General features: G+C 43.8%; 1 pseudogene; it reads right to left on the bottom strand.

The window, feature by feature from the left end:
• Positions 1–5,720: 5,720 nt before the first annotated feature.
• LOC115507736 lies at positions 5,721–6,614 on the bottom strand (annotated as a pseudogene).
• Between the last annotated feature and the right edge of the window lie 324 nt (positions 6,615–6,938).

Here is a 6,938-nt window from a genome sequence, read left to right as displayed (position 1 = left end):
TCTTTCAAGGACTCCTTGTTTCTGAACCAGTATCCGAATGCCATGGTGTGATAAGTGTGCCCCACGAGAACCATGGGGCTGAACAGCACAGTAGGTACAGTGCTTAGGGACACTGGCTCAGAAGCCAGAGCCAGCATCTCTGGATTTAAATCTGGAGCTGTGTGACCTTGGGTAAGTCATTTGATCTCTCTGTGCATCAGCTTCCGCATCTTTAAAACAGTGATTATAATACTCCATCCCATGGGGTTATTGTGAGGCATAACTAAGGTCAAGCCCTTAGAACGGTGCCTGATACATAGTAAATGCTTCACGAATGCTAGCCATTATTATCGTTATTTGTAAGTGGGTCTGGCCCAAAGCGTGCTATTTCCCCATGGAGCAGCAGGCAAATGTGCAGATGACAGACAGTCACGCTTCCCATTCTTTTCTCCCTGAAGATTGCCTAGCCGGGGCGGGGGCAAGTGGTGTTCACTGCAAGGAGCTCTGGGAGTACAGTCTGAAGGGATCCTGTTGCAAGTACAAATCTCTTTAAAGTGTAATATATTAGCTTAAAAATCTCACACATTTTGCAGCCGGCACCACAATACAGCAGCGTTTGTTTTATTATAGAAATGATATGAGCCACCCCGTATATTTTTGCATAGAATTGAGCATCAAGAGAGATGCTTTGTGTTCATCCCATGGCGTTCCTGATCCTCTGGATATGCCTCTCGGTTCGCGAAGCTGAGACACTTAGAGCCATTTGATTTAATGAACTTCCCAGGTCTTCCTCCCAGACAATCTGGTGTCCTTCTCCTCAACAGCACCTTCTTTTCTCCAAGGAACACTGCCTAGCTTTACCTCATGGCCTTTTATGGTCAGGGCATTAGGTCACGTCTCCTCCTATCCTCGTTTCCATTGGCTCCTATGTGACTGTTGACTCTGTTCTTTTTGAAACTCACCCAGTTGCTTTCTGGGATGTCATGTGGCTTCGGGACCTCCTCCTACAGCTCTGGCCACTCCTGCTGCGTCCCTTTGGCAGGATCATCTTTTTTTCTATTCTCCCAAGTGTCATGGTCCCTGGGATGTTGATATCAGTGCTGGGTTCTCATTCTATGTGTCCTCCCAAGGTGACCTCACTGATACCCAAGCCCTCAGTTTCCACTTATATGGAACATTCTAGTCTTTGCCTGCTTGACAGCTCTTTTCCCACTTGCTAGTGCCAGAATTTCTCTTTCCTGGAGGAACACACTTGTGGATTTCATGGAGCTGCCCCTGTCCCACCCATTGCCACAGGTCTGGGTTCACGACCTAGGCGATTGTCGATCAGAATGTTCCAACTTCAGGTTATAGGACTTGGTTCAAGAATGGGCATGTAGGGGTGCCTGGGTAGCTCAGCTGGTTAAGCATCTGACTCTCGGTTTCAGCTCAGGTCATGGTCTCATGGTTTCGTGAGTTGGAGCCTTGCGTTGGGCTCTGTGCTGACAGTGTGGAGCCTGCTTAGGATTCTCTCTCTCTCTCTCTCTCTCTCTCTCTCTCTCTCTCTCTCTCTCTTTCTCTTTCTCTGCCCCTCCTCAGTCTGTCTCTGTCTCTCTCAAAATAAATAAATAAACTTAAAATAATTTTAAAAAAAAAGAATGGACGTGTAACCCCCAATGGATCAATCACAGTCTCTATGGAGACTTTTCTGCTGGAGCTATCAGAAAACAAAAACAAAAACAAATCTCTTCTGAGTTATTGAATGAATAGATGTGAACTGGGGACTTTGGGGTTGCCAGAGGCCGTCATGCCCAAGAGAGTCCAAGAAATTAATTAAAAGAGAGACAGAAATCCAATATTGTCATTTAAAACCCTGAATCTAACTATGCCTGAAGCCGAAGAAACAACCCTGGGGCTTTTTGGTGTCTTCAGCCATGAATTCCCTTTTCTCCCTGCACTAGCCTTCTATTCCATTCATTTTCTTGTCACTTGCATCCACCCGTATGCTGATGACTCCCAAATCCACATCCGTGGCCAAGGCTTCTCTCTTGAGCAACAGACTCATAGAAACAACTTGCAATTAAGCAATCCCCACACAGATGTCCCACACAGACAACCCAGACACAACATGTTACTTGCTAAATATAATCACATTATAAATTTACATTTACTTGTTAATGCTTTAAAATTTTCCACCAGAATGTAAACTCTATGAGGACAGGAACTTTGCTTATTTGTTCAGTGTTCTATCTCCAGCACCTAGAGGAACACACATAGTAGATGTTCAGTAAATATTTCTGAAATGAATGAAACAAAGGGATTTTCTTTGACTCCATTTGTAATATCAAATACCATATTCGATCAGTTGCTAAGTCTTATAGTTTTAACTCATGAATATCTCAAATCTCATATCTGATCCCCTCATAGTACCCCACTGCTTACTTCAAGCTCAAATTGCTTCTTGCCTGGACCATGGCAAAAGTCTCCTAACTGGTATACTGCTTACAGCTACTCTCTACACAATTGTCAGGCTCTTCCTAAATTGCTTAAAATATATCAGTGATGCTACAGAGTTTTCTGGCTCAAATCCTGGCTCCTGCCTCCCTCTCAAGGCTCATTTCCTGGATCTCTTTCCATTCAGCTATGCCTAAGGAAGAGGGAATCATTTGGGGGGTCTCTCAAATTCATCAGCATGTTTCTTGCCTCTTCATCTTTGTACATGCTGTGGTCTCCTCCCATGCTCCCCCTTTCACCTTCCTGATTGTCTTGTACAACTCCTGTCCTGTCCTTCAGAAAGTCTTCTCTGGTCTCTGAGTCCCCATTCTTATTGGACGTCCCTGCTATGTTCACAAGGCTCCCTTTGCACTCCTTTGTGTACCAAAGCAGTTACGTAGCACAGACTGTTTTGATGCTGATTAGTATCTATATTTTATTTTCCTCTTGGCACACAGCTAGACTACATTTCCCACCTTCCTTTGCAGTTAGGAGTGACCATGTGTCTGATTCTTAACAATGGAATGTGGACAGAAGTGATGTGCATCACCTCCAGGCCTTGCCCATTAAAACCTCTCACATATGGTCCTCACTCTTTTTCCCCTCAGTTGAGTAGGGAGGACTGAGGGCGTTCGAGGAGGGAGAAGCCACGACACGTGTGGAACCACTGTCCAGCTCTGTGACTTGGGCTACTGTGGGGTCAAAACTGGGAAATAAAAGAGGAAAAAACCCCAGGAAGTCCTCTATCATCCTGACTTCTTTGACTTGCCTCCCCAGTCTGCCTGCTAATTATTTGCTTTTCAGAGTCTTCTGCCAGTTGTTGCTGCTGTTGTTTTGGTGTCCTGTCTTAGTTGTAGTCCCCGGGGGCTGATAGGATGTAGAGGGCGTATCCATCTTGGCCAGCATCCCCTCTGTCACCTTGTTTTTGTTGCCTACTCCTGAATACCTGGCTCATGTTTGCCAGGTGGACTAATTAATTGTCCAGATTCAGAAAACCAGCCATGACCTACTCTTACCAGAATAGTATTTCTCATTCTCAGCTTTACAATTTATGTAAGCGTGAAAATGTTTGAAACAGTTCTTGGGAGAACTGCAGACGTGATTAAGGATAGAGAATAGATTCTCCAAACAGAGGTTACGCTGTGTGCTATTACTTAACTTTCCTGCTGGGAAAAGAATGAGTGGTGATGATTTTGCATGCAGATCTTCAGATTACTAAGGGATGGAAATTTGCAGACCACTGTTTTTTGAACTGAATGTGTCTTGTTTCTTGAATCTTATAGACACATGTTAAGCTGAGCTAAGAAATCTATATTCGTGTGTGCGTTGAGAATTTAATGTTCAAATTTTTGATTCCCTAAACAATAACATTTACAACTCTTTATTCTTATTTATTATAGACAGGTATATCACTCAGTTAACACGTATTTGTTAAGACCTCCTACATGCAATGTTCAGGGGGACTTAAAGAAGTTTAAGTATTACCTCCTGTTTAAAAGAATAGTGATAAAGCTCACTGATGGGAACCTGACATTTTGCAAAGCACTTTTACTCTTCTCGCCAATGTTTTCCTCACAGTGCCCCAGTGAGGTAGGTTTTAGTCCCATTTGACAGTCTACAGCGGCTCAGGAAGTGTGAGGAGTCTGTCTCTGATCACATCATAATGGCAGAATTGAGTCTTCTACCCCTGTCTTCTGGTTCCACTGTCTGTTCCTTTGTCATTATGCCTGAGTCCAGCTGGGGAATAAAATATCCCCCCCACGAACAGTTATCCAATGGTTCCAAGCCGGTTATGACACATGCCAACTTGAATGATCAACTGTAGCAGAGAGCACACATTCCTACCTCCTTGTTAGGGCAGGCAGCATTCTAGAAAGGGTACTGTGGGCCTGACTGGCTCACTCAGAGCACTAAACTCTTGGTTGCAAATGTTCTTACCAATACTGATGAGGTAGTGTTATTCAGGACATAATAAATAAAGAACATGAAAAAGGCTGAGAGAGTGCTGGGGCCCAAAGTATGAGAAGTAGCCATCTTTGAGTAAAATTCCGCACGTAACAAGCTACCAATAATACACTCAGTGGTTCCATCTTCCCTGTCAGTGAAGGAACTGTGGAACACTTGAGCTGATCACTTCTTCCTTTGTAAGCAATTAAGTGTATTTTGCAAATTTAGATGTCAAATTAAAGATGTGCAGAACGAAGACTAACCCTGGGTGAGAGTCAGGACATGGAAGATCACCTGCACAGGGGCCAGAGGGACGATTTTCAGGTTATGGAAATGTTCTATAGCTTGTTTTGGGTGGTGGGTTTTCAAATGCTTAAAACTTACAGGAAAAGAACATTTAAGATCTGTGTATTTTATGGTATGTTCATTACATCTCAGTTTTTTAATGTGGAAAAGAGGGGCACCAGGGTGGCTCAGTCGGTTAAGTGTCTGACTTCAGCTCAGGTCACGATCTCATGGTTCTTGAGTTCAAGCCCCGCATCAGGCTCTCTGCTGTCAGTGTGGATCTTTGACATTCTCTGTCCCCCTCTCTCTCTGAACCTCCCCTGCTCATGTATGTGGGTATGCTTTCACTCTCGCTTTCTCTCTCTCTTTCTCTCTCTCAAAAATAAACATTAAAAAATGAAAAAAGATTTCACGTGGAAAAGAGCATACAGTTTCTCAAAATTCTTTGAGGGGTATATTAGCAAAAAGTTTGATAACCATCGTTCTGGGCACATGTGGAACAAATCTCTTGTTTTCCAAGCTTATTTTTCCTTTTGGCTTCTCAGATCCATGTAGCTTGACTGTAATGTAAATGATCAGTAACATGTCTCATAATTTTTGGGTTTTGATTGTTAGCTTTAGTGTTTTTCTCATAGCCACCTTGGATTTTTGTGCCAAAGAACATTCTCCAACAGAATAGAAGAGGAGGGTGGGGAAGAAAACTAGGGAGAAGGTTAATCTTCAGGTAATTTGGTGAATGGATGTATTTTTGTTTGTCTTTGTAGTTGCTCCCTCCCAGAACCTGTTTTTTAGAGGAAGGATGTGAGTGATTAAAGTAGCTTTTTCATGGAAATAGAGCCCCCAGATCAATGAGCTGGTTTTGAAGAATTGCTCTCCAATTCCTTATGAATTTAGAAGTGAAAATGTCCTGGCACAGGGACGTTTGCATGAATCAGGGAACGGATACAGTGGATCACACTGAGTGAAGATGCTCTGTACTGACAATTTTATCCCTGACCTGGCTCTGGTTGTCATTTCTCTGCGACTTGCCCATTCAGCTAGACCATAAAAACCTTAATAACCAGCTGAATGTTCTTGCAAAGAGGGCATGAAGCCCCAGGATTCTTTAATCATCTGTTGCAGTGGAAACAAGTGACAAGGTGGCCTGTTCTTCCGGGAATAATAATTCTGTCTCGTGGCTACTTCTCACATATGCTACACAGCTTCAAGAGATTTAGTCAGTCCTCTGTATTTTGTGTGTCTGGTCTCTGCTTTCTAAGGCCATCTGATTGTTCTCTCGTGCTTGAGATGGTCTCTGGGCTTTCAGAACTGTGAGCCATATCTGAGAATTTCACTGAGCTGCAGGGATCAGGAAATTGGGGTTTTTCTTCCTTTTCTTACAGATCTTCAGATAACTGGGGCCAAAATGGTGCTTTGGCAATAAGGAACATCAGTGCCTTCACTTTCCTTCTTTGCAGGTGTGGCAGTGATAACAGGAACGAAGGGATGATGGGCTCACTTAGGACAGTCTAAATGCTAATCTTTCAGGGCCCAACAAGAGCAACACCTGTCTCTGGTCTAGAGAGTTCAGTTTCTTGCACTCAGTAACGCTACCACTCATCCTCAGAAGCGGCTTCTCCACCAGTGTCATTAGTTACGGATGTGGTGTCCTCAAGATCCTTTTTTTTTTTTCCCACTTCAATCACTTTTTTGTCACTTATGTTCCCGAATTTTTCACTTGTTTGCTCAGTGTTCGCAGCTTCACCTTTAACTCCAGCACCTAAGTGCTCTAATACCGACTCATTTAGAACCCACACATCATGTTGAGCACCTGAAACCATGGCAGCACCTAGCTCCTTCTCCAGGAGCTCAGTATTGACGTGGTGAGGTAGGCAGTATGGACACCATCCTCTCTGGTTCTTGTCCTGGAGTTGGAACTTTCCTCTGCACATTGCCTCAGATGATCTTGGCTCAGAGTATCTATGCTGCGGCCCAGGAGTGCTGACGACAAGACTCCTTAGCTTATCACAGACCGGGCTTGGATATTTCACAGAGACGCTCCAATGTCCAAATAGCTCCCGCAAAAGATCTCCGCCACAGGCTACCGAAGGCTACTTCACTATCATATGCTAGCCTAGATAATGCACGGCCGCTCCATTTCACCTGTGCGCCTGCCACCTGCAAACTCTCCAAAAGCAGCAGTTTTATCATACTCGTTGTACACATAAAATTAATCTGATTGATTTGGTCTGGGGAGAACCCGCAAGCACAATCAG

The sequence above is a fragment of the Lynx canadensis genome, chromosome X, assembly GCF_007474595.2.
Source record: "Lynx canadensis isolate LIC74 chromosome X, mLynCan4.pri.v2, whole genome shotgun sequence".
Taxonomy (NCBI): domain Eukaryota; kingdom Metazoa; phylum Chordata; class Mammalia; order Carnivora; family Felidae; genus Lynx; species Lynx canadensis.
Note: the sequence above shows the minus strand (reverse complement) of the source record. Positions and strands in the feature narration are given on the sequence as shown.